Here is a 21,594-nt window from a genome sequence, read left to right as displayed (position 1 = left end):
AATAGGACGTTACCTGTATGTATGAACAACATTCAATAAGATTAACAAGTATATTACTAAATGATTTTGGCAATCAAAATCATTATATGATAACTTTAAAACTTATAATTCATCAAAACATTATAAATATAAGGCTTAAATAAAGGGAAAAAACAAAAAGATCAAACATACTTACCCAAAAAAGTCATCTGCAGTTGGATGAGCTAAATAAAATCTCCAAGATACAAAGACCTCAAATCGCCTCTTTCAGTTCAAGACAACATTCCCTGTACTACTGTAGAATAAAAATCCATAAATTGGATAATCATGGCAATTGATAACATTAACAATAATAAATATTACTAGATTTCCATATAAAGGATACTGATTGTTTTAAATCTGAGTACCTGATTCTTAACATCATTGGTGACTGCACTATATCCTCTCCAATTGAATTTATACGAGGAAACGTTCTTCGAAAGGATTAAAGCCTCTCTAACGTTGGCATGGAACCTGAGATTACATCTCGATCTCAATCTGATATGCTTTTGTAATTCAGATGCACAAACCAACCCATGACAGTATTGATTCATATGTACTTCCAACAGATGATTGACTGTGGAGAATTTGAATAATATGATATATACCATAACATAATTATTCTGGAAGTCAAAACATGCAAAAAGAAATACTAGTAAATGATTGACAAGAGACAGCAACACTTTACTCATAAATAACAACTTTTATTTATCATCAAATGTCAATTACATTTTACATATTTCAAACTTATCTAACTTCTAAAAACTAATAGCCCTATGCTCCTAGCATGCTGAAGATGCTTAACCCTACTCAGTTCCTTCGTGAGGGGATTTGTCAGGTTCTCATCTGATGATATCTTCTTTGCCTCGAGAATTCCTTCTTCTATTCTTTTGATGTGTTTGGATCTCCTGTGATCCCTTGGTTCCTTTGCTAAGGCAATTGCACTTTCACTATCACAGAAAATTTCCATGGGCTCCTTAATAGCTGGTACAACTCCAAGGTCTTCGATGTAGTTCCTTAGCCATATAGCCTCCTTTGGTGCTTCACTTGTTGTTATATACTCTGATTCAGAAGCGGAATCAACCACTGTATCTTGCTTGGAACTTTTCCAAGTAATTTCCCCTCCACCTAGGCTAAAGACCAAGCCCGAATGAGAGCGGAAATTATCCCTATCAGTCTGAAAGCTAGCATCACTATACCCTGCTACTTTCAAGTCATCACTCCTACCAAGGGTAAGGACCCAGTCCTTAGTCCTTCGCATGTACTTGAGAATATTCTTTACTGCAGTCCAGTGAGCCTTGCTAGGATTACTCTGATATCTGCTAACCATGCTTAAAGCAAAATCAATATCAGGACGAGTACAAATCATAGCATACATGATCGAGCCTACATCAGAAGCATATGGGACTCGACTCATCTCAGCTCTCTCTTCATCTGTAGTCGGGCTCTGAGTTTTACTCAGTCTGGCATTACACTGAATTGGTAAATCTCCTTTCTTGGAATTTTCCATACTGAACCTCTTCTGTCCAAGTAAGTACTCTGACTAAGTCTAGTTAGTCTTTTACTCCTGTTTCTTAAAATCTTTATACCGAGGATATAGGCAACTTCTCCTAGGTCTTTCATAGCAAAACACTTTCCAAGCCAGGATTTCACTTCCTGCAAGGTTGGGATATCATTTCCTATAAGCAGTATGTCATCCACATACATTACCAAAAAGCTATCTATACTCCCAGTAGCCTTGACAAATCTACAAGATTCATCTTCACACCTCAAAAAGCCAAACTCTTTGACTTTCTCATTGAAGCAAAGATTCCATCTGCAAGGTGCTTGTTTCAATCCATATATGGATTTTTCAAGCTTACACACCCTATTAGGGTATTCTGTACTTACAAAACCCTCTGGTTGAACCATGTAAACATCCTTAGCCAACTTTCCATTAACGAAAGAGGTTTTGACATCCATTTTCCATATTTCATAGTCATGAAATGCAGAAATGGCTAACAGAACCCTAATAGACATAATCTTGGCCACTGGTGCAAAGGTCTCATCATAATAATCAACTCCTAGAGTTTTTGAATAACTCTTTGCAACCAATCGTGCCTTATAAGTGTGTACATTACCATCCATGTCGGTCTTCTTCTTGAAGATCCATTTTCACCCTACTGTCATTCGGCCTGGTACATTGTCAACCAAGTTCCAAACTTGGTTGTCATACATGGATTGTATCTTGCTATCCATAGTCTCTTTCCATTAAGCAGACTCAGGGCCTGCCATGGCTTTGGTGTAGCTGTTAGGCTCTTCCAGATTCATCAGTGTATTATCATTGATAAGGGTATCACCTTCTACAGTAATATGGAAACCATAATAATGCTTAGGTGCATTCCTAACTCTAGTGGAACGCCTCCGAGGTACGAACTCTTCAGTCGGCTCAACAGGAGTTTCCTCCTTAGGTTGAGGGCTAGGGTTTGAGGTTCCTTCAGAGTGCTTGACTCTTGAATTTCTTCAAGGTCAACTTGCCTACCACTGTCTCCTTGGCTTATGAGTTCTCTCTCTCGAAAGACTCCTCTTCTTGCTACAAAGACCAAATTGTCACTGGGCCTGCAGAATATATAACCAAAATATTTATGTGGGTAGCCAATGAAAATACACCTCTCACTTCGAGGTTCAAGCTTTTCATGATTCTCGTGTCTCACGAAAGTCTCACAACCCTAAACCTTGATGTGGTCTAGATGTGGAACTTTTCCAGTCCACGTCTTGTGAGGTGTTTTGGCAACCTTCTTTGTAGGGATTAGGTTAAGGATATGGGCGGCAGTCTCTAGGGAATACCCCCAAAATGAGATTGGTAGAACAACTCGACTCATCATGGAATGAACCATGTCCAACAGGGTTCGATTGCGCCTCTCAGCTACACCATTCAACTGTGGTGTTCTGGGAGGTGTCAATTGTGAGACTATCCCACATTCCTTAAGATAGTCAAGGAACTCAGTACTAAGATACTCACCACCTTGATTGGATCGAAGCATCTTAATGTTCCTGCCCAACTGATTCTCCACTTCTTGCTTAAACTCTTTGAACTTATAAAAGGTTTACGTCTTATGTTTGATTAAGTAGACATATCCATATCTACTAAAATCATCAATGAAAGTCACATAAAAGCGATTAGCATCTTTAGTGGTGGTTCTGAAGGGTCCACATACATCTGTGTGTATGAGATCCATCAAACCTTCACCCTTAGCACAAGTGCCAGTAAAAGGTGACTGTGTCATTTTTCCAAGTAGACAATATTACAATTATCATTCTACTTTAGGTCAAATGATTCCAAGACTCCATCCTTTTGGAGTTAGCCTATGCATTTCTTGCTTACATGTCCAAGACGGCAATGCCATAAAGATGCTTCATCTAAGCTAGTGGAAGAATTGATACACAATACATTATTTCCTATGTTATCTACAATAGATACAGTTTCATACACACCATCACAAGGTAATGCTTTAAAATAAAGAACACTATTATAGAAAGCATCAATACCACCACTTTTATTATCAAAATAAAAGATGAAACCTTGTTTATACAATGCATGAAAGGATATAACATTTCTTGCCATTTCTAGTGAATAACAACATTTATTCAAGCCTAATGTAAACCCACTATCTAGTACTAAGGAATAAACTCCAATCTTGGTGACAAGTGAAACTTTCCTATTTTCCATGATTAGGTTTGTCTTTCCATGCTTCAAATCCCCACTTCTTCTTAGTCCCTGCAGATCAGATCATACGTGAATTGCACAACCTGTATCAAGGACCCAATACTTAGAATGAGGTGAGCTATTAGACAATATAGTGTATATACCTGCATGGTTGGGTTTTACTTTCCCATCCTTCAAATCTTGTTGGTACTTTGGGCAATTTCGCTTCCAATGCAGCTTTTCATTGCAATAGAAGCATTCAGCCTCATTAGGGTTAGCAGATGGAATGAAAAAACCTTTCTTGGTTTTTCTTGAAGAGGAGCCTTCAAGGGTCTTACCCTTGGTACCCTTAGAAGGTTTCTTTCTCTTCTTTCCTTTGCCATGCCTGATTACCAAGACATTGGCCGTAATAGGAGTAGGAGGAGTAGTAGCACCCGACTTACCCTTAAGACTACTTTCTGCAGTCTTTAAGAGTCCTTGAAGTTTACTAAGTGTAACTTCTTCCTTATTCATCTTGTATGTAATTCTAAATTGATCATAACATGAAGGTAAGGAGTGCAAAATGATACCTATTGCTAACTCCTCAGGAAAGTCAACATTCAGTTTCTTCAAGCGATCCACAAACCTTTGCATTTTCTATAAGTCGATTGTGAAGGACTCATTGTTGTTCATTTGGGTGATTATTATGGAGGAGATTATTTCATACCTCTCTTTACGAGTACTTTGATGGTATTGCTCCATCAAGTCCAGGTGCATCTCAAAAGGGTAATAGTCCTCATAGGACTTTTGGAGCTCAGTTGTCATTATGGCAATCATGATACATGCTACTTTGGTAGCATCCCTTTCATGTGCTTGAAATGCAGCAATCTCCCTATGGGGTAGTAGTTGACTCATCAATCTCCTTCAGCTCCATATCAAGGACATATTCTTTGTCCTTATAGCGAGTGACCATCCTGATTTTTTCGATCCAATCCATAAAATTGGATCCATCAAAGATGACTCTTCTACAAAGGTTGATGAGAGAGAAGGAGCCAGTAGGGTTTTAGCTAGAAGCATTGTTATTGGAAGACATCTGAAATGAAAGAATAAGTTTAGATTAGATTTCAGGATAGTCTTTAATAAAGCACCCAAATTCTATATTAAGGCTAGGACCCAACACAATATTTTATAACTTAGAAGAGGGATGCCGTAATCCAAGCTATAAAATATTTGAAGGTAAATGATAGCTTCATTTTATTTACTTCTTTTTATAGTTTTTTTAGAACATTCCATTCGTATTTTAGTTAATTTCCAAGCATATTTTCTTTTTTTGTTATTTTTATTACCATTTCGGTACTTTCTAATTTCTTAAGCATTATTGCAGGTTTTAAGGAAACCAGAGGAGCGGGAGCGTGCGGGATCTTTTGGAAGGCGATTGGACTTGAAGGGAAATGGGGATTTCGTGCTTGATGGCTATGGAGGTGATTCATGGAGTGGACTTGTCAATTGCTTGAAGGCTTGGAAGAATTGAGCTTTAAATTTTAAAGACACGGGAGAATTCTTGAGTGTGCAAGATCAATGTTTGGGAATTTGCGGAAGCTTTGACTGATTTGGAGAGGAAAACTTGTCTCAAATTGAAGAAATATTAAAGAAAAATAGGCTAAAAGCTGATTAGACTCGAACTGGGCCAATGGACTAGCTGTTGGGGCCCAAGACATGAAGGAACCCTAAAACCCGTCAAAGTCACGCGACCCGCGTAAGATTCCCCGCGGCCCGCGTGGATTCCTGACAAGGGCACATTCAGGATTTTATCTAGAGCTCTATATTGGGAAGGTTGGTGTGCCTTTTCAGCCTTATCTTGAAGGTCCGAGTTTGACTTGTTCTCTCTAACTTTGGAGTACTTGTGAAGGCCAAGAACACCTCAAGAACATCTTGATTTCACCTCTTAATTATTGTGAAATGTTTGGTACAATCTCATCTAACTTTCTTCCTTTGAGTTTAGCCATGCTTGGCTAAACAAATCTTGGTTGATTTCTTATTGAATCCTTTGAACTTTTGTTGAATGTTGAAGAATCCATGAACTTGTTCTTAAATCTCTATGGAAATGTTTTGTATCTTATCATGTTATAATTACTAGTATGATTTTATTCATGAGTTTAAATGTGTTTGTGGTGATTAGTTGGCTAATTTCTTGATTAAGTAAAGGATCCTCAAATTAGCAAGCAACAAGTGATTTTTATGTTGTTTTTGCTTCACACAATCATAAAATCATTTCCTCCAACATGGTAGTGAAAGCAATTGACTCCTCTTGGATTTGGTGACTATTTGGTTCTTAATGCTAGTTGACTTTCACTAATTACATGCTATTTGGAATTAGTAACTTTGACTAAGGAAATTGTTATGAGCTCCTCTAGCCATCTCAAAAGTTAAGAAAAGTCTAGGTAATCTCAAGCTCATTGGATTACTATAGCCAAATTAAGGATTTAAATCAAAGTATTGCACCATTGGATTCTAATGATATGTTCATCAAAAGTCAAAGTGAGGAAACTTTAAGTCAACCATCTCTCCCTTATTGATTTTACATCAAATCCTTATTTTTGTTGAAATTATCTATTTAATTCATAGTTAATTCTAGTTTGTTTCAAGTATTTCAATACAGCAAATCCCCCCATTTTGTTTTTATTGTTATTTTACAAGTATTTTTACAAAGAGATTTTTCAAAGAGTTATAAATTGAACCAATCTCCGTGGATTCGATCCTTTACCACTGTACACTATTTTAGTGTGTAATATTTAGGGTTATTATTTGTATTGGCCTCTACAACCACCAAATTTTTGGCGCCGTTGCTGGGGATTGGTTTATATTTAATCGGTTTGTTTCTCTATGCGTAGATCTCATTGTACAGGTACTCTAGTTTAAAACCAAAAAAATCGAAAAAAATATTATGGTTCAGAAATGAACATTCCTTGCATTGAAGATAAACTTTTTGAGCTAGCTTAGTTAGTTATGATGATTGAAACTGAACAAAGTGTGCAACCTACGCCTCTTCTTTGTGATTATTGTCCCCAAAATGGACATCATTCCGACATGTGTCCATATTTACAAGGAGAATAGGAAGAATTGCAAGATAAGGGAAGCTACTACTGGTCAAACCAATGGAGTTATGATCAACCTCAACATGATCAATGGTGGGACAACAACCAATCTTGGGGATACAACCAATACCAAAGCCCATACCAAGCTTGGAGTAACGACCACTACCAACCAACTCCACAATTCCAACATCAATATCCTCCACCTCCTGAACAACTTGAAACGCCAAGCATGTCCTTAGAGGAGATTGTGAAAAGCATTTCCATATCTACCCAAACATTCCAAGAAACAACCCAAGCTAGCCTCAAAAGCTTAGAGAAACAAATAACACAACTTGCTCAAACAATAAGTATAATGGAAGATCAAGACAAACTACCATCTGAAGAGAGCCCATGTACCATTCCTTTGAAAGATGAGAAAAGTTTTAATGGCCCAACAGTGTTATATGGAGAAGAGGAAGAAGGCGTAGAAATGGAAGAGGCTATCAAGGAGGAAGAAGAAATTGAGAACGATGTCAATGAAACTATAGAGGAAGTGTTGGGTGTTAACAAAAGAGAGGTTGAGCCACCCACTACCATTGAGAAACTAATTCCAGTGGTAGACCAACCACAAGAGCCGAAAATTATAAATTTGTCGGACCCTTTAAATGATATGTATCTCGAGAAGGAAGACACCCAACCGATCACCAACTCGACAACCATGTCAAATACGGAAGATTTTGTCACCTTACTAAACAAGTACAAGAAAGAATATTGTTGGATGATTGCTATTATCAAAGGTCTAAGTCCGGTATTGTGACAACCCGATATTTCAACTCTTTGTAATGGCCTAATAGGTCAAGTATTGTAAGCATTTTTGAGTTAATCAAAATAAACGTTGATAATAAAATCTCCAAAAAGTTTCTATTTAACTACCTAGTATGTTTTGCATCACTAAACCAGGATCGTACGTTAAAAGAATGCCCAAACCTGGCTTCGTATACTGAAGTTAAGATTTTTCCAAATTCGGCTTAGGAACAGTCAACTGAAAACTCGAATCAGAGATCGAGCGACTTTTGGCCGGAATGACCTAAACGAGAATCGAAGGTCTCGACAATGGTTGTTCAGCGGTAAAAAGTCTGGCAAAAACCGACGTCAGATAAAGAAGTTATAAAATTTTAAATAAATTCCTTAATCACGTCATTTTAATAAATAAATAATAAAAATAATTTCGGAATTTGCCAACGGAATCTAAATGAAAGTTGTAGATCGTAGTCTCACCTTCGCGGGGATATAAAGAACGTCGAAAACGGAGTTCGTATGAAGGAGATATGAATTTTTGAAGTTTGATAAATAATTTATATATAATTTTTATTAAAAACTTGGTATTATCCGAAGGAGTCAGCACCTAGGGCCGAAGTACGCGCCGCGTACCCTCGTACGCCCCGCGTACTCAAGGCCAAGGCCTCGGATCGTCCACATCCCGGTCTATGCGAAGCTAGCCTGTCCCATCCGAGCTCCCGGACAGTCGAGGACTCGCTCATGCGTGACGCACGGGTAAGCGTTGCGTACGCCCGTACGCCCCGCGTACTGAGGCCTGTCAGCCCCTATAAAAGGGTTGCGAGCATTTCCGAAAAACTTGCTCATTTCTTCACATTTCCCTTGCATTTTGCCTCGTTTTCCGTGCCCGTTCAAACCCGAAGGCCTAGTCATTTTTACTCAAGTCTTGAGAGTCGATTTTACTCCCGAGATTTCCGAGAATCTCGAGAAAGATCCGCTTCCCGAGACGAAACTCTGTCCAGTTTTCCATCTCGCTATCTTCAAACTTCCAAGTGAGTTCATACCCCTTAAATCAACCTTTGAAATGATTTTAAATGTTTAAATACTTTATGGGGGGAATACAAGTTAAATACTTATAGTTATTGCTTCAATCACATGTGATTGCATTAATCGCATGTGATTAATAACTAGGAAACCAATGATTTTATCACTGTTCAAACTGTTTTACTTAAAAATGTTTTACAAACTCTTTTACTTATCAAATGCTTTTATTTAAACTTTGTTTTACTACTTATAAATTGCATGCCCATAGATGTATAGATGTATAAATAATGTTTAAAGGGCTTAGGAAAGCCACCTGTCCTATTTCCTTTTCCTCGATTTGGATGTGGTCTGGTGGAATTTCGGGTGACCATCCGAAGGTCGTTTCCATATTAATTATATATCAAATATACATATATAGACATAAAAGTACTTCCATATTCATACGTACTAGACACACCATTAGTAAGTTACCATCGGGGTAACACAGGATCATACTATTACAACTGCTAGATCAATGAGTCAGTGCATTCATGAGTCTATACTAGGAAGAGAACATATACAACTATACTATGAGAACATACACAATTATACTATGAGAACATATACAACTATACTAGAACGAGCAACATTTCATTACATATACAAGAATAAGATAACAATTGTGATCCACTGTATCGGAGCATGCCTTAAATGTCATGGCCCGAGTTGTAGCCAGAATTCTTTTGGAGGGAGAGCGTTGAGTTTGCGTATACATCTATACTGGATTGACTATCCTACACCTTGCTGCTAGCTACAGCCGGACCTACAGGTCTGCGGGTGCCAAACGTCATTCCGTTATTACGACCGTTCTTTATGTCGTTATCAGTCGATAGTATGGTGCAATTATCACATTATACCTTCATATAAATCCGGTTTAAGGTAGTTAGTACAACAGTAGTTCCTATAATACAAAACTACGGTACTACAATGATTTACCCATTACATTTTTTAGTGATAACCTTACTTAAACTTTAATGTACAAACTATATTTTGTTAACAGATAGTTACACTTGGGAAATTACACACTTTTACATCAAACGAGCCTACAAAACAGTTAATCCCTGGGTAGAAGGCTACTTTAATAGAAAATATAGGTTTTTCTGAGAGATTCAAACTTTTAGAAACACTTACATACATTTTACAATTTATACTTGCGACAGGTTCAAACGTTTTTAATAACAAACATCGACACTAAAACACTTATGAACTCACCAGCTTAATGCTGACAAACTCTTTCAAAATAACTTGTATTCTCAGGTCATCAGTAGACAGGTACCGATGCCAGCTTTTGAGAAGATGGAGCGCATTTAAGACTCATATTATTTTGATTCACATTATATTTTTGGTGTCTAAAACTGTACAGAACACACTTGTATTAAAATTATATATTTAATGCAATGAATGATGTTGTTTGCTTATTTACATTTACTATGTTGTGATACTTTACATGATGTCCTCCGCCCCAGAACGTTTCCGCCGTTCTTGGTTTTGGGGTGTGACAGATTGGTATCAGAGCATTGTTTATAGTGAATCAAGTATATCAACCCATAAAAGATATACTAAACTATAAACCCATTTGGGATTAAAACACTCTGACCAAGAGTCTATACTTTGAATTCTAAAATAGTTAATTAAGTATACTAGTCTACATTCATACTAAAACGAGTATCACAACGACAGGAACAAAAGTTTTACGATTGTTAAATATCACAGGTAAGCTAGGGGATGTATAGTCAATCCTGGGAATGGCATAGCCTGATCAACTATGCTGGTCCGAGGAGTGATTAGCATATGCCCTAGAATGGTTGTGATGTGTTAACAAGTCTAAAAACTTACCAACAATGCCACAAAAAGATCAGTAGAACTTAAACTTTAAATACTATAGGTGTATTTTGTACTACTAGTTACACGTATACTATATTCTTATACCTCTCTTCTCAGGTAGATCTAAATGGTTGGATTCCATCAAGGCGACCCGTACTTTCCTAATGAAGGCAATACCGGGTGGATCGATGAAGAGCCTGAAGTTGAGCATCCAATCCCTTTGGATGATCACCTCACGGAAGGCTTTTCTAATGGATCCGACTCCGAGCCTGAAGTCAACAACCTACCGCTTGTAGGTCAAGCCACGAACAACAACCCTCGGACAGCTTTTCCAGGTCCTACTCCCTTATGGGCAAACAACTTGAATCGTTGGAGTGATGAATAGGGTCAACCCTTACCATACTTTGGGGACTGAAGCTTTTACAAGGTCAGCGATGGTGGCTCTGCTGACCGAGCTCTGCCTGTCATTATCCGCAGAATAGCTTGTAATGTCGAGCAAGGTCGAGCAGCCATCGACCGGGTCATGGAGATTGATGCCAACTCAGGTGTCAACACAGTCCGCATCTGCCGTCTTGAAGAAGACATGGAACGGACCCGGAGAACCAATGAAACCCTACAGCAACATCTGGTTGCCTCTCAAGCAGAAGTCATGGAACTTCGAGCTCATCAAAGGGCTCATGAGCGACACCTTCAAGAGGTGGTCCGTCAAATGAGAGACCTCAGGGTTCTCCCGAGGAATACTCATCGCCGTTAGATGATGTCTAGTACATCATTATCTTTTGGGTTAAGGATTAGCCTTTAACATCTGTGCTCTAAGTAGCACTTATCTGTAAAATATTCCTAACTTTCAGTACTCTAATTAGGAATCTAAGAACTGCCAAGCTTTCCGTATGGTATGATGTAAGACCTACTGTTAGGTCAATTTTCCCTGAACTTATTACATCAGTAATACCAGTATTATTGAAATATATTTAATCTGTGGGAAAAATCTATACACTTGTGCTTTCCTACTAATATTTCTTATTGTGATTTTAAACACTCATTCAACTGTTGGGCTATGGTTAGTTAGTCCATGTGTCATTCTCACGTTGCTTACAAATTGATTCTTACCATTTTTCTTATCTTTATAAACTTATAGCTGAAAGATGCCTCCTCGCAAATCTCCCAGGAATAATCCTGCACCACCACCTCCTCCACCTCCGATCATCGATACTGTAGCCCTGAATGCTGTCGTAGCTGCAGCAGTGGCAACTGCCATGGCTCAGTATCACTCTTCTGATGCCAGCAGAGGTGGAACCCCTGTGGAATCAATCCCGGTTGAAACCCCTGTGCGCTCGAGAGAGTGCTCATACAAGGATTTCACAAATTGCAAACCGAAGCCTTTTTACGGCACCGGTGGAGTCATTGCCCTCTCACAATGGCTCGAGAAAACTGAATCAGTCTTCGAAATCTGTTCATGCCCTGCGGCGAGTAAAGTCAAGTACGCCGCATGCACCTTTGAAGGAAAGGCCCTGACATGGTAGAACGGCCATGTGAAGGCACTAACTCTCGTTGTAGCCAACGACATAGGTTGGGAAACAATGAAAGACCTCATGACTGAGGAATACTGCTCCAGGGGCGAGATCCAGAAACTGGAGCAGGAACTTTGGAACCTGACGATGAAGGGCACCAACGTAGTTGCTTATACTGCCCGATTCAGCGAGCTGGTGGCCCTCTGCCCCAATATGGTTCCCACCGAGGGGAAGAAAATCGAGAGGTACATGTCACACCCCAAAACCAAGAACGGCGGAAACGTTCTGGGCGGAGGACGTCATGTAAGTAGCACAACACAGTAAATGTAAATAAGCAAACAACATCATCCATTACATTAAATATATAATTTTAATACAAGTGTGTTCTGTACAGTATAGACACCAAAAATAACGTATATCAAAACTATAAGATGAGTCTTGAATGCGCTCCATCTTCTCAAAAGCTGGCCTCGGTACCTGTCTACTGATGACCTGAGAATACAAGTTATTTTGAAAGAGTTTATCAGCATTAAGCTGGTGAGTTCATAAGTATTTTAGTGTCGGTATTTGTCATCCAAAATGTTTGAACATGTATAAAGTATAAGTTTGTAAAATGTATGTAAAGGTTTGCAATTGTTTGTAAAAGTTTGAATCTCTCAGAAAAACCTATATTTTCTATTAAAGTAGCCTTCTACCAACGCTTAACTGTTTTGTATGCTCGTTTGATGTAAAAATGTGTAATTTCCCAAATGTAACTATCATTTAACGAAATATAGTTTGTACATAAACGTTTAAGTGACGTTATCACTAAAAATATGTAATGGGTAAATTATTGTAGTACTGTAGCCTTGTATTATAAGAACTACTGTTGTACTAACTACCTTAAACCGGATTTATATTAAGGCATTACGTGATAAATTGCACCATACTATCGACTAGTAACAACGACAAATGAATGGTCGTAATAACGGAATGACGTTTGGCACCCACAGACCTGCAGGTCCGGCTATATCTAGCAGCAAGGTGTAGGATTGTCAATCCAGTATAGATCTATACGTAAACTCACGCTCTCCCTTCAAGAGAATTCTGGCTACAACTCGAGCAATGACAGTTAAGTCATGCTCCGATTTAAATCACAATAATAAAGTATTCATGTATATGTACTGTTTCTCGTTCTAGTATAGTTGTATATGTATTGTTTCTAGCATCATTGTATATGTATTGTTTCTAGTATATGTATATGTATTGTTTCTAGCATCATTGTATATGTATTGTTTCTAGTATATGTATATGTATTGTTTCTAGCATCATTGTATACGTATTGTTTCTAGTATATGTATATGTATTGTTTCTAGCATCATTGTATATGTATTGTTTCTAGTATATGTATATGTATTGTGTTACCCCGATGGTAACTAACTATTGATATACTGATAAATATGAATATGGAAGTACTTTTATGTCTATACATGTATATATGATATATAACTAATATTGAAACGACCTTCGGATGGTCACCCGAAATCCCACCAGACCACATCTCAGTGCGCGAAAAGGAAATAGGGCGGATGGCCTTCCTAAGCCCTTTAAACATTACTTATATATATATATATATATATACACATATATGGGCATGCAATTTATAAGAAATAAAACAAAGTTTAATAAAAGCATTTGATAAGTAAAAAGAGTTTGTAAAACATTTGAAGTGAAACACTTTGATAAACAGTTGAACAGTGATGAAATCATTGGTTTTCTAGTTATTAATCACATGTGACTAATGCAATCACATGTGATTGATGTAATAACTATAAGTATTTGACTTGTATTCCCCCCCATAAAGTATTTAAAACATTTAAAAGTATTTCAAAGGTTGATTAAAGGGGTATAAACTCACTTGTGGTCAGTAGATTGAATTGATGTATCGGGTACCGTGCTAAGTGTCAAACGGAGACTTGTTCACACGTTCGAGCCTAGTTATCATATAATAAGCATATATATAACCAATTAGCCACATAATAACTTAACAAAGTAACTTAACACAAGGCAAAAGGGTTTGAAACATCAAATGGTCTTGCATCAGAGGTCACCACCCAACAAACCCCACCCTTTGGAGTTTACGGCCGTAAACTCATGGGTTTATGGCCGTGAAATCCTCATATGGTGGTTTTGGGTGTTTTAAAGTGTTATCTTGATCCAAGAACACTCCTAGCTTTGTTGGAATAATACATGAAGTAGTTTAAGGCCCTAGAATGCTCCATAGGGGAGTTTACGGCCTATAGTCCATATACCCTAGAGTTTACGGCCGTAAACTCCTATGGGTGATGGCTTTTAATTCATTTGAGGCCCTTGCATGTGTAGGATAGCTTCCATACTTTTATCTAAGGATAATGGGGACAAGTGCACACATTTAGGTCATCACTTGGAGTTTGCGGCCCAAGATATGTTCCTTGGCCGTAAACTCCTTTTAAGGAGTGATTATGAAGTCCTTTGATCCCCATTCAAGTCCCATGTGTTCAAGGTAAATTGTCGTAAGGCCTTAGGGGTGTTTGTGGTGCATTTCACCCTTAGAAAAGGGGTTTACGGCCCAAGATCTTTCCTTGGCCGTAAACTCCTATAATTCTATCATTTTGAAGTGTTTTGAAGTCCAAAATAAGAACAAGTATTAGTGGTTAAGGTCCTTAGGCTCAAGGAGGCAAGTTAGGGCATTTATGTCCCTTAGAAAAGGGTTTACGGCCCAAGCAAGTTCCTTGGCCGTAAACTCCAATAACTTGTGTTTCTTGGTTGCTTTTTAGTCTCAAATGTCCATACCTTAACCCCTAAACAAGTTGTCTAACACGGAATCGGGACTAGGATGCCTTTAGGCTCCGTTTTGGAGTTTACTCCCCAAGAACGTTCTTGGGCGGTAAACTCTCGGATCTTGTAGTTTAGACATATAAATGATGTTATAAAGCATATAACAAGTATTAAAACACGTTTAGGAAAGTAGACTCACAATCCGGGATGAAAACCCAAAGATCCGTTAGAGAGAATTGGCTTTTCTCTAGTTGGAATTGTAAATAATGAATTAATTAAATTCAGAAATCTATTTATAGTCCTGGAATATTTTGACAGAAAATATTTTTATTCCGGAAGTCGGACTATAACATTGTGAAACTTAAAATGTTCAAGTTTCACGATTACAGGAGCATCCATTCTCCGGATATGTCCAGAAACGTAAACCCTAATGTACACAAACTTGTTCGGACAAGTCTGAAATTTTACAGAAACTGGACTAGCTTCTATTGAATAGATAATGTTCGTACAAATGGAAATTTCGGGTTGTCACATCATCCCCCCGTTAGAAGGAATTTCATCCCGAAATTAGAATTTAAGCAAATAAGAAGTTACAAATAACTAAGCGAAAAGATGAGGATATTTCAGTTTTATCTGATCCTCACGTTCCCAAGTGAATTATGGTCCTCGCTTGGCATTCCAGCGAACCTTCACGATAGGGATACGGCTTTGCTTCGTCTGCTTGACCTCACGGTCCATGATCTCTACAGGTTCTTCCACGAAGTTGAGGCTCTCGTTGATCTCGATCTCGTCGAGTGGGATTACGAGAGTCTCGTCGGACAGACACTTTTTCAAGTTAGATACGTGGAATGTAGAATGTACGTTACGAAGTGTGTCGGGTAGATCAAGTTTGTAAGCTACGGGGCCGACTCTTGCGAGAATCTCGAAAGGCCCTATGTACCTAGGATTAAGCTTTCCACGCTTACCGAAGCGTATCAAGCCCTTCCAGGGTGAGACTTTGAGAAGGACTCGGTCTCCCACCTGAAATTCCAAAGGTTTTCTGCGTTTATCAGCGTAGCTCTTTTGTCGGTCTCTAGAGGCTTTCAATCGTTCACGAATCTGAACGATCTTCTCTGTCGTTTCCTGAATGATTTCCGGACCAGTGAGAGTACTATCGGAGGCTTGCCCCCTAGCTAATTGGGTATCACCCACCTCAGCCCAGCACAGAGGGGATCTGCACTTTCGGCCGTAGAGAGCTTCGAATGGTGCTGCTTTTATGCTCGTGTGATAACTGTTGTTGTAGGAAAATTCGACGAGGGGTAAATGAGTATCCCACGCTTTTCCAAAGTCAATTACACAAGCACGCAACATATCTTCTAAAGTCTGGATTGTACTCTCACTCTGTCCGTCAGTCTGTGGATGGTAGGTTGTGCTCATGTCCAGCCTTGTTCCTAGGTAATGTTGCAGTGATTGCCAAAATCTTGAGGTGAACCTACTATCTCTATCGGAGATAATGGATATAGGCACACCATGTAGTCGTACGTTTTCCCTAATGTATGTTCTCGTAAGTTTCTCCATCTTGTCGTTTTCTTTGATAGGAAGGAAGTGTGCAGACTTGGTCAATCTATCAACGATGACCCATATGGTATCAAGTCCACCCGTTGTCTTGGGCAACTTGGTTATGAAATCCATAGTGATCCGCTCCCACTTCCATTCTGGAATCTCTGGTTGTTGTAGTAAACCAGAGGGCTTCTGGTACTCGACCTTTACCTTTGCGCAAGTAAGGCATTTACTTACGAAGGTAGCAATCTCTGCTTTCATATTAGGCCACCAGTATAGCTTTTTAAGATCCAGATACATCTTATCTGAACCTAGGTGGACGGAATACTGAGTGTTGTGCGCCTCGGTCATGACTAAGTCTCGGAAACCACCGTGTTTCGGTGTCCAGATCCGATCCATGAAGTATAAGGCTCCGTCACCCTTGTTTTCTAAATTCTTGTCCATTCCTCTAAGGGATTCACTCGTCACATTTTCAGGTTTCATGGCTTCAAGTTGGGCCGCCTGAATTTGATTAGCCAAGTGTGAATGGATGGTTATTGACAATGATTTGACTTTGCGACCAGAATATTCTTTCCGACTCAGGGCGTCTGCTACTACGTTGGCTTTACCCAGATGATAACGAATATCGCATTCGTAATCACTGAGTAGCTCGACCCACCGTCGTTGTCTCATGTTGAGCTCCTTCTGATCGAATATGTGTTGTAAACTCTTGTGGTCGGTAAATATAGTGCTCTTCGTTCCATACAAGTAATGTCTCCAGATCTTCAGAGCAAACACCACTGCTCCCAGTTCAAGATCGTGTGTCGTATAGTTAACTTCGTGTGTCTTCAACTGTCAGGAGGCGTAGGCGATGACCTTACCTCGTTGCATCAGAACACACCCGAGCCCTTGGTTCGATGCATCGCAATAGACTACGAAGTCTTCTATCCCTTCGGGGAGAGATAGTATTGGCGCGGTGCACAAGGCTCGTTTGAGCGTTTGGAACGCTCTCTCTTGTTTCTCTTCCCAGTCAAAGGCCACGCCTTTCTGGGTCAGGGTTGTAAGAGGTTTCGCTATTCGGGAGAAGTTCTGAATGAATCGGCGGTTGTAACCAGCAAGGCCTAGAAATTGACGAATTTCTGTCGGCGTCTTGGGTGCTTACCAGTTCTCAATGGCTTTAATTTTGGATGGGTCCACCTGGATTCCCTCTTCGCTTACCACGTGTCCTAAGAATTCGACTCTTCGGATCCAAAATTCACATTTTGAGAACTTCGCATAAAGTTTCTCCATTCGTAAAGTTCCTAAAACTAGTCGTAGGTGATCGTCATGCTCTTCCTTACTTCAGGAGTAGATCAGGATGTCGTCAATGAAAACGATGACGAACTGATCCAAGTAAGGTCGACATACTCTGTTCATCAGGTCCATGAAAACTGCTGGCGCATTGGTCAATCCGAATGGCATCACCACGAACTCGTAGTGTCCGTAACGAGTTCGGAAGGCTGTCTTGGGAACATCCTCCTCTAGCACTCGTAACTGGTGATATCCGGATCTTAGATCAATTTTGGAAAAATAGTTCTCCCCTTGCAGTTGGTCAAATAGATCGTCTATGCGAGGCAGAGGGTAACGATTTTTGACCGTCAGTTTGTTGAGTTCTCTGTAGTCAATACACATACGAAACGATCCGTCTTTCTTCTTAACGAACAAGACCGGTGCTCCCCAAGGTGAGAAGCTTGGTCTTATGAATCCCTTGCTGAGTAGTTCGTTAAGTTGACCAGATAATTCCTGCATCTCCGCTGGTGCTAATCGGTAGGGCGACTTGGCTACTGGGGTAGCTCCTGGGACTAAGTCGATTCTGAACTCGACCTATCGTTGCGGAGGTAATCCAGGTAGTTCTTCTGGGAAAATGTCGGGAAAGTCGCTCACTACTGGAATGTTCTTGAGTTCTTTCGTTTCGAGGTTCGTGTCGACGACGTGAGCAAGGAATGCGTGGTATTCTATTCGCAGATATTTCTGTGCTTGAATACTTGATATAATGTGAAGACTCGCACCAGGTTTGTCGCCGTAGACTATAAGAGTTTCGTTAGACGGAAGGTTTAGTCGGACTGCTTTCTCGAAGCACATGATGTCGGCGCGATGAAGACTCAACCAATCTATGCCGATGATGATGTCGAAACTTTTTATTGAGACCGGCATGAGGTCGATGGGGAATGAATGGTTATCTAGGGTTAGCATACATCCTAAGTATATGCTACTGGTGTTTTCTGTTTTGCCGTTACCCATTTCTACTGTGAATTGTTCTTTAAGTGCGTGTGGTTGTGGTTTAAGCATGCGAGCAAATTTGTGGTTTACGAAGCTTCGCTCCGCTCCACTATCGAACAGAATGCATGCATAGGAGTTATCGAGGAGGAACGTACCAGTCACCACTGTCGGGTCAGCGACTGCTTCCCCGTGGCCTATAGCTAGTACCCTCCCTGCTCCTCCAGCATTTCTCGCTTTGGGGCAGTCCCTCTTATAGTGGCCTGTTTCGCCACATCCATAGCAAGTTGGGCTCGCGCCAGAGCCAGGGACTTGCGTGATCGGTTGCACCGGGAATTTACAGAAACGGACGGTGTGTCCTTTCCTGTTGCAGTTAGAGCGTTGCATTTCACGGCAGGGGCCGTTGTGGTGGAAGTTGCATTTGTTGCACTTCGGCAAACTTCCAGCATACTGCTTCGTCGGAGCAGTAGCAGCAGGGTTTACTGCGGCATGTACTGCCACAATTTGCTGTTTCATGGCAGCCCGCTGCCTCTTCTTGTCATCCCAGAACTTCCGCTTGGTGTCAGTGGGTCTGGATGGTTCTGAGATGGCTAGGGTTGTTGTGGTTGCAGGGGTTTTGACACTATGGTCAATGAGTCGTTGTGCCAATCGCTTGGCACTGTCGAAGGTAGCGGGGTTTGATGATAGGCCATTCCCCTGATACGGAGGAACTAGCCCCCATATGTACCTTTCAATCTTCTTCCCTTCAGTGGGAACCATATTAGGGCAGAGGGCCACCAGTTCGCTAAATCTGGCGGTGTAAGCAATGATGTTGGTGCCCTTCATGGTCAGGCTCCAAAGCCCCTGTTCCAGTTTCTGGATCTCGCCCCTCGGGCAGTATTCCTCAATCATGAGGTCTTTCATCGTATCCAGCCTATGTCGTTGGCCACGACGAGAGTTAGAGATTTAACGTGGCTGTTCCACCACGTCAGTGCCTTCCCTTCGAATGTGCATGCGGCATATTTGACTTTGCTCGCAGCAGGGCAAGAACAAATTTCGAAGACTGATTCAGTCTTCTCGAACCATTGTGAGAGAGCAATGACTCCGCCAGTCCCATTGAAGGGTTTCGGCTTACAGTTGGTGAAATCCTTGTAAGAGCACTCTCTCGAGCGCACAGGAGTTTCAACTGGAATGGAGTTAACCGGGGTCCACCTCTGTTGGCATCAATAGAGTGATACTGTGCCATGGCAGTTGCCACTGCTGCAGCTACGACAGCATTTAGGGCTGTTGTATCAATGACTGGAGGAGGTGGAGGTGTAGGGTTATTCCGGGTAGACTTGCGAGGAGGCATCTTTCAACTATAAGTTTATAAAGATGAGAAAAGTGGTAAGAATCAATTTGTAAGTAATGTGCGAATGACACATGGACTAACTAACCATAGCCCAACAATTGAATGAGTGTTTGTGTTCATAACCAGAAAGATGTGTAGGAAAACCCAAATGTAAAGATTCTTCCCACAGTGTAAGTAGTTGTCAATAATACTGGTATTACTGATGTAATGAGTTCAATGAAATTTGACCTAACAGTAGGTCTTACATCATACCATACAGAAAGTTTGACAGTTCTTAGATTCCTAATTAGAGTACTGAAAGTTAGGAATATTTTACAGATAAGTGCTACTTAGAGCACAGATGTTAAAGGCTAATCCTTAACCCAAAAGATAATGATCTACTAGATATCATCTAACGGCGATGAGTATTCCTCGGGAGAACCCTGAGGTCTCTCATTTGACGTACCACCTCTTGAAGGTGTTGTTCATGAGCCCTTTGACGAGCTCGAAGTTCCATGACTTCTGCTTGAGAGGCAACCAGACGTTGCTGTAGGGTTTCATTTGTTCTCCGGGTCCGTTCCATATCTTCTTCGAGACGGCGAATGCGGACTGTGTTGACACCGGAGTTGGCATCAATGTCCACGACCCGGTCGATGGCTGCTCGACCTTGCTCAACATTACGAGCTATTCTACGGATAAGGACAGGTAGAGCTCGATCAGCAGAGCCGCCATCGCTGACGTTGTAAAAGGTTCGGTCCCCAAGGTATGGTAAGGGTTGACCCTGTTCGTCACTCCAGCGATTCAAGTTATCTACCCACAAGGGAGTGGGACCTAGAAAAGCTGGTCGAGGGTTGTTGTTCGGGGCTTGACCTACTGGAGGTAGGTTGTTGACTTCAGGCTCAGAGTCTGATCTATCTGAGAAGCCTTCAGCTTGATGATCATCCAACGGGATTGGGTGTTCATCGTCAGACTTTGCTTCAAGCCATCCTGCGTTGCCTTCATTTGGAAAGTACGGGTCGCCATGATGGAATCCAGCCATTTAGATCTACGCGAGAAGAGAGGTATAAAGATATAGTATACAAGTAGTTGGTAGTACAAAATACACCTATAGTATTTTAAGTTTAGGTTCTATTGAATCTTCTTGTGGTATTGTTGGTAAGTTTTTAGACTTGTTAACACATCACAACCATTCTAGGGCATATGCTAATCACTCCTCGGACCAGCATAGTTGATCAGGCTATGCCATTCCCAGGACTGACCATATATCCCCGAGCTTACCTATGATATTTAACAATCGTAATACTTTTGTTCTTGTCATTGTGACACTGGTTTTAGTATAAATGTAGACTAGTATACTTAATTAAATATTTTAGTATTTTAAGTATAGACTCTTGGTCAGAGTGTTCTAATCCCAAATGGGTTTATAGTTTAGTATATCTTTTATGGGTTGATACACTTGATTCACTATAAACAATGCTCTGATACCAATCTGTCACACCCCAAAACCAAGAACGGCGGAAACGTTCTGGGGCGGAGGACGTCATGTAAGTATCACAACACAGTAAATGTAAATAAGCAAACAACATCATCCATTGCATTAAATATATAATTTTAATAAAAGTGTGTTATGTACAGTATAGACACCAAAAATAACGTATATCAAAATAATAAGATGAGTCTTGAATGCGCTCCATCTTCTCAAAAGCTGGCCTCGGTACCTGTCTACTGATGACCTGAGAATACAAGTTATTTTGAAAGAGTTTA

The sequence above is a fragment of the Lactuca saligna genome, chromosome 1 (assembly GCF_052625555.1).
Source record: "Lactuca saligna cultivar CGN05327 chromosome 1, ASM5262555v1, whole genome shotgun sequence".
In the NCBI taxonomy this organism is placed as follows: domain Eukaryota; kingdom Viridiplantae; phylum Streptophyta; class Magnoliopsida; order Asterales; family Asteraceae; genus Lactuca; species Lactuca saligna.
The sequence above is the reverse complement of the archived record's forward strand: the minus strand, read 5'-3'. Positions refer to the sequence as shown.